This window comes from Monopterus albus, unplaced genomic scaffold, assembly GCF_001952655.1.
Source record: "Monopterus albus unplaced genomic scaffold, M_albus_1.0 scaffold220.1, whole genome shotgun sequence".
Lineage (NCBI taxonomy): Eukaryota > Metazoa > Chordata > Actinopteri > Synbranchiformes > Synbranchidae > Monopterus > Monopterus albus.
Genome location: NW_018128100.1, coordinates 633593 through 645467, shown reverse-complemented (window position 1 = coordinate 645467; position 11875 = coordinate 633593). Strand labels below are relative to the sequence as shown.

General features: G+C 45.6%; 1 protein-coding gene across 1 annotated transcript in view; it reads right to left on the bottom strand.

Annotated features, from left to right (window-relative positions):
* The window catches only part of LOC109971300 (bifunctional protein GlmU-like), a 27674-nt gene that overhangs the window by 14803 nt on the left and 996 nt on the right, over positions 1 to 11875 (bottom strand). The window lies entirely within an intron of this gene.

Here is an 11875-nt window from a genome sequence, read left to right as displayed (position 1 = left end):
CATACATCTGCTTTCTGTGCTTACAAATGACTATTGATTGCAAGCCTGACACATTGGGCCCAAACTCCTTTATTTACTGGTTTTGGTTTTCAAGCTGTTTTTAGTGTGATAACGCTTCGAGTGGCGGGGACAAACAAAAGCTGAGCAGGGCTGCCGTCGCTTGCTGCTGCTGGCTCGACACTTGTTTTTGTGAATCCCTCCACAATCGCCAGTATCCGGGCAGATATGTACAGTCTCCCTGCCTGTCTCATTTCAATTGGCCTCCATCTGTTTTGTATATCCATGAAAAGGTCTATTATGATCCTCTGCTCCCAAAGCGGGTGGGGCCCCCCCCCCCCCCCCCCATCAGCACCCCCTCCCTGAAACATTAGCCCTGGATTCCAAGGAGCTCATCCTGCCACTGCTTTAATTGGCCAGCGCCAGCAGAGGGATCTTAATTTTAACGAGTTTTAAAATGCTCCATCTCTAGATTCACTGAAGAAAAGAAGCAGCGAGGGTGGAGGGAGGGTTAGCATGCTCTTTATTAACCCTACAGTGACTAGCTAATGTGAGTGAAGTGGAACCACCTGGCAGGGGGAGCTGTATAGTCAGCTGCCACTGAAGGCCAGCGAATGGGGAGGACCAGGTGCTGTGCTCCAGCCTCTTAATTGTTGCCATGTAATAGCTTGCTTCAGTGCACAGTATGGCTTGGGGCTAGGATTACAAAAAGCTGTTGCTGCTAGCAAGCACACAGAAGTCTATTTTCTTTCAGCGCACCCCCTCTTCAACCCACCTCAATGCAACACACAGACAGACACACACTCCTTCAGTTGTAATGAAAGAAAAAGGGAAGGGACTGAGGGAGGAGGGGATGAAAGGAGGCCAGGAGTGCTGGTTTTGTTTGGTTGCGCGGCTCGAGGAGGCTATCTGAGGTGAACAGCCACAGTGTCCGGGGGTTTGGTTGCATCTCTATCTGCTCTCAGATTGAAAATAAGGCTTGAAAGCTGCTGGACGAAGCTGAATATCAGCTGTCAGCAAATCTGACTGCTGAAGCCCGGGAGGCAGTGATGAAGTGAACCACAGAGACTACAGTCTCAGACAGAAAGCGTTTTCTTATACCTCTGCTAAGCAATCTAACTCTTTTCTAATAGTAAATGTCATTAAATTTATTTCCAAATGCTGCTTCGGGCAAACAAGGTCTGACAAACCTTCTGTGCATGACCAGCTCAGCAGCAAATACGAGCTGGTGGAGACCAAGCCAGAGTCAAAAGGGCAAATATTAGACACAAACAGGTTTCCACTGGGATGAGGGTGGTGCTCTGTGTCTGCTGGATGTGTGGATAAACTGTCTGCTAACACACATTTCAGTTTTATAATGTGAAAATACAGACAGGTGACAGAAGAACGGTCTGAATCCTGTGGCTCTGTTCTGCTGTCAGGGGCATTTTGGTGCCACTTGTCCCCTTAGAAGGACAAGTCACCACAGATCAGTGCAATCCCATGACTCCTGATGGGAGTGGTCTCCTCCAGGATGGCAGTGTCCCCGCCCACAGGACACAGGGCTCCCTTACTGGTCTGATGAGGATGACCATGATGTGAACCAGATGCTGTGGCCTTCCCGGTCACCAGGTCTCAACGGTGTTCACCCCTCCAGGAGAGTTCAGAGACTAGGGGAGCCAAGGTGGAGCTGTTCTGGTGGCCCGTGGTGGCCCAGCTGCTCACTGAGACTCTGTCACCTGTCTGTATACCAGTAGTGACAGCTTGTTGCACTGCCTCCATGTGGCCACTATAAGTTTAAATATGAAAGCTGGTTCAGCTAAATAAAGCCCTTCTGTCTCTCGTCTTCTTGTTGTCGGGGTGCTGCACCCCTGAGGTGCAGGTCCCTTAACCCCAGCTGCTCCAGGGGATCTGCTCAGTGTCCTGTCAGTCAGACTGTGGTTGTTCTGAGCAGCTTTTAAACCTTTAACACCACGTTCAGCTACAATCTCGACTGGATTCACTGCTTTTCTAGAACCCAGGAAACTACAGGAACCTTCACCGAGCAACGCTGAGAGCAAGTGAACAGCAGCTTCTGACATAAATGTCAACAGAATCTAAATCTGACAGATGAACATTTGAGTGACTCCATCAGAGAGAAGCTGAGTGGAGACACTCTGCTGTTGACTCTGTGCAGTGCCAGTCGTCTCATTAACTGAGGGAAGACTGAATGATTCACATCAAAATGAGCTATGACTGATTACTGACACTGAACTGTGCAGGGAGACGATGTGTGATACAGTGATGTGTGAAAGAAAATGAAAACTTTTGGTACAACGCTTGAGTTTGGATATCTGAGCACAAATGAGTCACTTGTTCATCTGGGTTGGTTTGCGGTTCAGTCCGAGTGTTTTGATCTGTTATATGAATAAATGTATCTATAAGACATGAGAGGCTCTCAGCCAAATGAGCTCTCAGAGGAAATAAGGCTGGAGACCCCTGCTCTTCCTGTTGCAGCAGCACCTTGGGATTTAGGCTGACAAACAGCTTTTATCACAATCTGTGTGGTTAGATCCAGTTTTGTGTGTTTGTTATTTTGTCCACTGCTGCATACAACACTTGTGCAATGCTTCCTATTTGATTCTTAACCCTCAAGTGATCACGTATGATAAAATGTGAACGGATGTCTTTTTCACCGCTACTTTTATTATACAGTGTATCTTATTCTTTTAGCACGGATTAGTTTGCCTGTGAGACAAAGTGTGAGTGCTCAGATGTAACATAATCTCTCTGAGTGTGGCTGAGGCCACAGATGGAGCTAATGCAGTGAGGAGGATCAGTGGGAGGAGGCTGAGTGCTGCTGTGTTCAGGGACCTACAAGCCTCGCCCCGGCTGCCAGGTAACCATCCACAGGGCCTGGCCGTCTGATCCCCGGGGCCCGTGGGGCCGGGAGGAGCCGACAGGCAGCAGCAGCCCGGCTGGGATTGAGGCGGGAGCAGCAGGATTATTACAGGCAACAGAAGAACACAGTGGGTGTCTGGAAGGGCTAATAATCATTTTGTTGTAAAAGAGTAAATGAACCTTTTTCTACTTCATGCAGTCAAGTACTAAACGTGAAAGGAAAAAGCAGAATGTCATCGCACACTGAACATCAAGCGTTCTTCTTACTGTCATTAAACATCTTTTTCATATGTTTCTATTTTCTGACAAAGTTCTTCTTCAGCTTTAAGGATGCAACAAATGATTTCTCTTGAACTGATTACTCATCGAGGAAAACTAAAATGAGTCATCACAGGTTTCTAGAGTCCATGTAAAATCTTTAAATCGCTCATCGGACTAGCAGTCTAACACCAAAATACACTCACTGGCCACTTTATTAGGAACACCTGTACAATGTTGGACGACATGATATTCACAGGTGTCTCGATATTTTTTGTCCTCCCAGGCTGCATACATGAGAAGGTCAGAATATTAGGAACACCTCTAAATATATTGTAGTCCACTACAGCAACACCTTTAACTGTGACCTCAGTAATAAATATATAATTGAATTTATACATTTATGACAGTTTTGCCAAAAACTGAAACATGTTGAGCTTCATAAACACAGATGTTAAGGTGGAAGTGCTGCATTGAAGTGTGGTGGAGCAACAGACAGACTGACTCCTCTGGGGCAGTCTGTGGATCTTACACCCAGGTGAGATGCAGTCTCTAAAGCCAGATGTGGTCTGGCTCATCTGATGACTGATCAGTAGATTTACACCCCACATTAAGATGCATTTTATAATTGCTAAACAGATCAGATTAAACTCTGTGGGGACCTAGAAGAGCATGGCTCAACTTAAATCATTTTACTTGAGGAATGTTTAAGTCAGTTAAGAGCACTTGTACTTAAATATCCAGTCAAACACATGTTGAAGGATGAAAACATCTGGTGAAACACAAGGTTCCATTTTACTCTGTTTTTCCAAAATGTACTTTGAAATCGACTTCAGCTTCTTTTCAGAGCTCACTTTCTATGAAACGTTTACAGAAGTGAAACTCTAATCTGCTGACATTTTAAGTGCCCTCCAAAGCTCTCCTGTCGTGCTGAGCAAATTGTAATAAGGAATTCATTTCCTCATCTGCTGTGCTTGTAGGACACACATGAAAGCATTTAATCAGAGAGTGCTGGAAACCCAGGAGAGGGCAGGAAACGAAATAACAACAAAGCACATTAACAAGAGTGAAATTGAACTTCTAGTCCTCTGGTACGGCCTCCGAGTTGTTGTCAGTCATCTCTGTGCATGTTTACAAAAAGATGAATGGAATACTTGCAGCTTTAATGCTCTGGGAGCCCACTTCATCCTGCCGGAGCTCAGCTGTCTTTGAGGGGAATGTATCTATAAAATGTCTCAGGGAGTCGTCTCTCCATTTGACAGCCCCTTGGGAGAACAAAGGCTCAGCACTAATGCAGCAGCATCAACCTTCTGCTTTTCTATTGAGCAAGGTGCCAGGACGCACAGGCTTTTAACGCCGGAGCGCATGATGCTAGCCGCCAGGGACCGTCTTCAAAGCCTAATGCAAAGTGAGTCATCCACCACCCATCTCATAATAAGTCCCCCTTTAATTCAGCCCTCTTTGGTTAATTATTTGCTATTGTGCCTTACCCATCTGTGCCTGTGTCAACAGTCAAAAATTAGTTTAAAAAGGGCGGTTCAGTGATCGGGGACGACCTAAAAGCACAGCAGCCCAGAAAAATGTGGGACAGAGCGGGGGTTGTGCAGCCATCTGTGACCCCTGACGGCCAGCAGGTCCCATATGGCCGACCAGGTTCTGGCGGGTGTCGCCCTCTTGTTGCTATTTTGTTGGTGTTATTTATTTACATGAGCAGTCAGATGAGATGAGTGAGGAGAGAGCTTTGCCAGCAGCAGCCAGGGACTTTTGATTTGGCACCAGTGTGGTGTTCAGCGGAGAGTGGGTCCAGCCAGCGGACAGAGGGAGAACGGGTCCGGGCCATCTGTGGGGCAGACGTGGTAGACGTCCCCCAGTGTTTCGGTTTCTGTCTCAAATAGTGCCAGAAAGTGATGGCACTGAGGCTGGTGGTCAAGTCAGCCGGACCCATGCCTAGTCATACCTCTGCTGTTGTGAAAAAGTCCCGTCTCAACATGAGTTTGGAATCCAAAGATGGGAAAAAACACTTTAACCGCTTTTTTTAATCAAAGAAAAAAGGTTTTGAACTAACAAAGGTCTTCTTCTTCCAGCAATTTGAAGAACAATGACAATACTGAAGTGAAGGTGTTTAAAACGCACTGAAGCATCAGCGTACTCCACCAGAGCTGCAGGGACAAACTGCCGAGGTCATGGAAGGATCATGACACAAAGGGCCCCTGGGCACTGACATGTAAAAGGCCCCCACCCTTCCACATAGAAGCAAGACACCCAGACTGAGAGAGACACGATTTGTTTATCTTTGTGGTTATTTTTGCACGTCTGCATCTCTCTGTAGTTGTTTTGCATCTGCTTGCATTTTTTATCTTTGAGGATATTTAGCATCTCTTTGTGACTGCTTTGTGTCTCATTTTGGCCATTTTTGTCTCTTTGTGGGATATTCAGCAGATAAGATCCTCAGCCCCTGGGCCTGTGTCTGGTAGTCTTGTTCAGTACGTCATCAGTGGTCAAGGTGGTTGACAAGCGTACAGAGTGCAGGATTGTGAGTCCAGTGACTGGAGTTTGTGTCCTGAGGATTAGGTTTAGGCAACAAAAGCTATAAAATGTTTGGGGATGAATGTGTTTTGGTTAATCATTGATCAATATGTTGCATTTCCTGCTTAAAGTCAATGCAGAATTTTTCTGTATTAAACCAGACGCAAATCTTTCCATACTCTTAACCAAAGTGCGGAATAATGTTGTTCTAGCAGCAGAGAACTCGCCAGATCTGGACACATCTCGCCTCCAGTCAACAAAATCCAGCTGTCCCCTCCCAAAAGCAGCACTGTGCCTTCATCCTTGCACACTAAACAGCAGCAGCACAAGGCTGTGTGCAACTTCAGGAAAGCAGAATGCTGATGTAGAGTGGGAGAATGTCCCAGAGGTTCAATTACCGAGCTGCCACAGGTCCTCTCAGCCTTCATTAGCTGCCTGCTGGAGCAGACACTCCTTCCACACACCCGGTGTGGTTGTTGTATTGAGCTGAACCTTGGGGAGATGTCTCTCTCTCCTCTCCGCTCTCTAATGATCACATGAAAAGCTTTCTGTGAACTCGGAGGCGCTGCTGTGTGCTGTTATGTGGTTTGTTAATACAGCGGGGAGCGTCTCATCAGCCACCTCTGCCTCGGCATACGCTGTTCCTGCCGCTCCCAGCAGATTGGTTAACTAGACGCCCGGGTGTTGGCATGCCCAGACAGGGTGGAGGCTGATCAGCACTCAGCAGGAGGGAGAGGGTCACACGCACTTCAGCTTTTAGCTGCAGCTTCTGTTTTTGAAGAGAAAGCACACCGTCAGACTCATGGCTGAACACACCAGAAATCCAATTAAGTTGCAACACCCCCTCACGGACAGATGTCGTTGGCAGTGGGGAACATCTCTGTTGACTTCTGCACCATGTTCAGTGATTCTTGACTCTTTTAATGTGACTGGAAGTGTGAATGGATTTCTGAGCAGGGCCAGGGGCCGCCTGAACAATATCCCAATATTAACAGTGGGAAAGTGCTACTTCTGCTTCTTTATTTCCAGTACATTGGCCTTTTAGGACGCTGTGATGTTACTTTTTACACACCATGCCCTCAGTGCTCTGTGTCGCCAGTGTTTACTGCAGTATAAAGTCCAAAAGTGGTTTAGTGAAAAAGATGCATGTAAACAGTGGCACACTCGGCCGTACCTGAGGAGCTCATACTCTCCTAAAAATCTAACGTTATTAACATTCAAAAATAGTTTCATCTTTTAACTCATCTCAGTTTTCCTGCACAGTTTGTATAATGAAGCACTTTGTGGGAAAAAATTCCTAATTTTCACCATCACTGATTATCAGCCATGAGAAACGTTGCACTGACAATCACATTTAGCAGCAATCAAGCCTCATCTCTGTTACAGCGCCGTCTTAATTTCCTAAACCCAGGATGCAGATGAAAATTTAATCTGCTCACTTATTTGGGTAATGGAGATAAAAATTAGATTATGCTGTGTCTCAGCGCTGAGCCATCTGGGACAAGACCGAAGCCCGTAACTTTCAGCACCACAGCTTTTTCACAGCAGAGTTTTAGATTCAGGACATGGTGAAAGGAAGAGGAAGACTCTCCGTCATATTTACACTTCCCCAACTTGAGCAGCCATCTAAAAAATAATGGCTTTTATGTCTGAATCCTCTATAATCAATAAAAAAATCTTGAAGGAGCAGAGCAGCATCTTAAACAGCATCTGCCTGCTCATTAGATTTTCCCTCTGCGAGCTTCAAACAGTGTTTTAGATGTGTGGCAGTGGATTTGCTGTATATCGTAAATGACTCTTCTGTCCGGCATCATTAGAATCTGCAGTCAGACTCCATTTCATTATAATGTATATATTTTTCTGTGCAGGGACGTCCAGGTGTACTGACTCAGACTGAGTGCTCGTGCCTCCTTAGCTGCACCACACTGAGCCACACTGCTCCATATTTACAGGCCAATTGTCTCTCTGCAGGAGGGTTGCCATGACCGCAGGCCTCTCGAGCATGTTACAGGAAAGTCGGTGCTGTTGATGGGGGCTAATTAAGCAGCCGCTGCTCAAGAAGCAGCCGAGTGTGGGTCACCCAACACTTTGCCCATCAAAACAATGTTTCATTCCTTGAATTCAAGGACATATCTGCTTCTCAGAGTGGAGACTGTTTCCTCAAGCGTGTTTGCTTTGCAAACACTTGAAAATGCCTTTGGTGGAATCTTTTCCTTCTCTGGCATCACCTCTTTTTCCTCATGTTAAAAGTGCACTGGAGTTCAAGGTTGAAGAAAACAGAAGCTCTGTCAACTGTCAGGGGCTGGCAGACTTTGTCTTGACATCATTTTTGAGGAGAGAGACTTCCCGTCATGGTCTGCCATTGCAATAATCCACTTGCCTGCAGCTCCATTAGGCAATGAAACAAGTTGTCCAACTGTGGTTGGAGGGGGTTAATCTGACAGCAGCTCCTCTGTAAAAGGGCTCAGCTGCCACCATCCAAACCCTTTGAAACCTCTGTCAGTTTATGGCGACTTCAGACGACCCTTTCTCCCTGACCCTTATTGATTCAGGTCTGCACCGCGCCCTCTTCAACTCCCTAACCACCCACTCACACACACATGCTGTCTCCAAAGAACCCAGGCCCTCGAGCTACCACACTGGGGTGCCATAATGTTTCAATTACTGATGCCTGTCATTGTTCGAGCGTGACAGGAGACATCCATCTGAGCAGTGTGGCTCCACAGTTATATATTTTAGAAAACAGAAATCATTCACAAAGTCTTTAAGATACTACTAAACCTGCATACATCAATACTGTAATGACTGTGACAAAGGAGAACGTGTGGTGACCAGCTTGTGGTTGTTTATATGTTTGGCTGAGGTGGAAAAGTTGGTGCATCAGTAAAGTGCAATGGAAACAGACCTGGTGATTAAATCATGATATACATGAAACAGTGACAAACATCCACTGAAGCTTCTGTTGAAGAGACAAGAACTATGTACGTGTGGAGCAATGAGGAGGCGATAACCATGTGACTGTCACTGACATGGGAGCCATGAGTTTCCTTAACCCCCCCCCCATACATCCGACACAAACATACTGTGGCTCCATTTGTTTCTGCGGAGGGGTCAGAGGTCACAAACTGCCTTCTAAGCAGGTGGAGGCTCCGTGTCTTGCTCCACTTCAGAGATGGAGCAGGGCGATTTATACCGATGTGGCAGCCTTGGATAAGAAAAGATAAAGAGACAAGGTCATTACTTTAACTGCCCTGTAACCCAGTCTTTGAGTCTGACAACGAAGTGTGTGACTTGAAAGCCTCAGTGCCGGGTCAATGCTGGCCTCAGGCAGCGCGGCGGGGCCCTCGCTCTTCCTGAGCTCATGTAACTGACTGGTTGCTCGTCCATCAGTAGCTCAATTTTGCGAAAACTCATCTGAAAAACTCAATTCCTCTGGAGATCAAGGACCCTGGTTCATTTGAAATGAGCCCCATGCAGGCATTTGGGAAAATGGTTTTGCTAATTAAAGCTTATGTGTTGTTATTTTTTTTAAACCACAGATGATTTATTATTGAAAATTGAGGATTTTTGTCCAAACAAAGCTCTTAATATGACTCACGATGTAAAAGCAATCCCATAATGTGTTTCAGTTTAATGCCAGCCGTCATTTTGTTTAGAGTGGGTGTCAATTTTCTGAAAATGGCAGCAGGTAAAGTCCTCATTTAGGCTTTTTATGTAATTGTCGTACAGTAAATGCTGTCATACTGTGGTACATTGTAACAAGGTCTGAATTTGTGCTTTGGTCGCTACAGCAGCTGATCTGCTCTATTAGGACTCAGCCTGAAAAACACAAATGCATTGATCATTAAAGCTGCAGAGAAAGCTCCAGAAGTGTTCAGTGTTTACCACCTTGACACCACCTAAGCTTCTAGTTTATTACGATGCTCATCTTAAGAGTCAGATGATCAGAGAGGCAGCAAGCGTAGTCACTTAGAAGAGAAAATTAGGGCGAACAGTAAACCAACGCTGACCTCCTGTACGTACAGTATTGGTGAGGGATTATCATCAACATTTCAGGTGAACTCACCTTCAGTTTTACCTCTAAGTAAAGGGTTTAGATAAACTAGCTTCCCAGATCAGTTTTTTGGTTTTGTCAGAACCAATAGAAATGAAAACTAGGAAAAATGAACCTAAATGAACCTTTCAAAGGAAATGTAAGGAGATTATTTGTGTTCCTGTGTGCTCCTGTACATTCTGGTTTCACCACTATGCCCTGGTGTCTGAGTGAGAACCCCACCGCCCACTCCCCCGCTCCATGGCTCAGGTGTTCCTCTGTGTGACCTTGCAAGGTTTCTTTCAGTGATTCGTCATGCCTCGGCTGGGCTGCTGTGCCGGCGTGTGCCAGCTCACCGAGGAGGGCCGGGCCTGCTCACCAGACGGCCGCTCGGCCTGACAGCCCGCCACTGTCAGCCAGGGGCCCGGGAGTCACCGTCGGCCCTGGCAACCAGCCCCCAGCCCCGCCCCATCCAGAGACAAGAATAGGCAGTGAACCCCCACCTCCTTCCTCTCTGCAGGCTTTTCATTAGCCACAGTCATCAGGAGGTGAGGACTGAATGAGGCAAGTGGAGGGGTCCAAACACACACACACACACACACACACACACACACACACACACACACTCTCACTGTGTCAGAGCCAGTGTTTAACTGCATTTAATTATACTTCTGCTGTATTTAATTACACCAACGGCATCTTATTCTCTCCGTCCTATTTACTTTTAATTGCTGTATTGTCAGTTATTTGCCACTTAAATGTGATGCTGTATTGTTCACTTTGTAACAATGTGCTTTAAAGTACTATATAAATAAAGTTAGAAATATTATTAATATTATTAAAGTTGTGAAGGTCACAACATGGAAACAAACTAACTAACAACTCCTCTACTGTTTTCTGACCAGTGACACTAGATGTGATTCAGCTGCACAGTTAGAGCAGCTCCAGACTTGTTCTTTGAAATGACAGAATCAAGTCTAAAATGATAAAACCCTTCACACACGTACAAAATGTGCTCTTCTTGCCCACACATACTGTAACAGCAGTTAATGGCGTCTCAACATTAGCCGATAAGGACTGAGTAAAACGTCATAATTATGCTTTTTTGGCTGCCATTGTTTTTACATTTATACATACTATGTTTCCTACTGTCTCATATAAAGTACCATAACTAATATTCACAATGTTTAAAAGTTACATTTTTTATCGTAGGAAAATGTCACAATGTTTTTTTAAGTGATAGAACTACAGTATTGTCATTATTAGTACTGCTAGTATTACTTAATTTGTTTCCATGGACTATTTAGTGTCCAATGCACCTTAACATCGTTATTATTATGGGTGTTATTGCAGATAAACTATAGTAATAATCAGCTTTAATATGGTTTGAGTATCAATTGGCTGAATGGTAAAATAAAAGTAGCAGTTGACTGAGTGTATGTGTGTGTCCAGCAGACGGGATTCAGGCTCATTTGCATAATTAAAGCTCCTGCTTCCCGCAGCGGTGCAGAGGGGAGCTGCTGTGACCTCTGATGACCTTTCTTCAGCTGCAGCAGTGAGCAGCTCTGACACCATCACAGCCAAAAACTACAACCAGAGCCGCAAACAGTCACACTTGATTACACGTTCCATCAGTTGCGTAGATGCTTTATACTGAATTGAGTGAACTGAATTGTGAACGGCTCCATCATTGACACTGAAAGCTACTTTCTTTAAGGAGAGGTCATTACAGAGTGAAAATACATTAAATATCTACTGCAGAAATAACATCTAAGATTCTCCACATTGTCTGATAAACCCAGTGACACTGGGACAGGATGTGGTGTCTCTATTCCAGCTTCTCCACCCTGCGTTGTCAAAGTACGGTCTGTAAATCAGCCCCGCCTGCTGCCTAGCCAAGGTTAGCAGAAAGGTTTTTCCAGCCAGTAGTCATGTCAAACAACCATGGAGGAGCTCTGGGCAACTAAAAGCCTGAACCAGTGCTCATTTCCACATCCAGAATTTGTGGATGAATCTCGGTCTAGTATTCCCCCCTCTTTTAATTCTGGTTTTGGTCTCCTCCACCTCCCAAGGGAAGTTTCACCAGCTCATCTCTAACTGTGACTGTCTGCTGTTTGCTGCTGAGCCCTCCTCCGGCCCCTCGGTGTGGCTGCATCCTGCTTGCCTGCTGTTTATCCAGCGCTACTGGTTTGTGGGAGGACG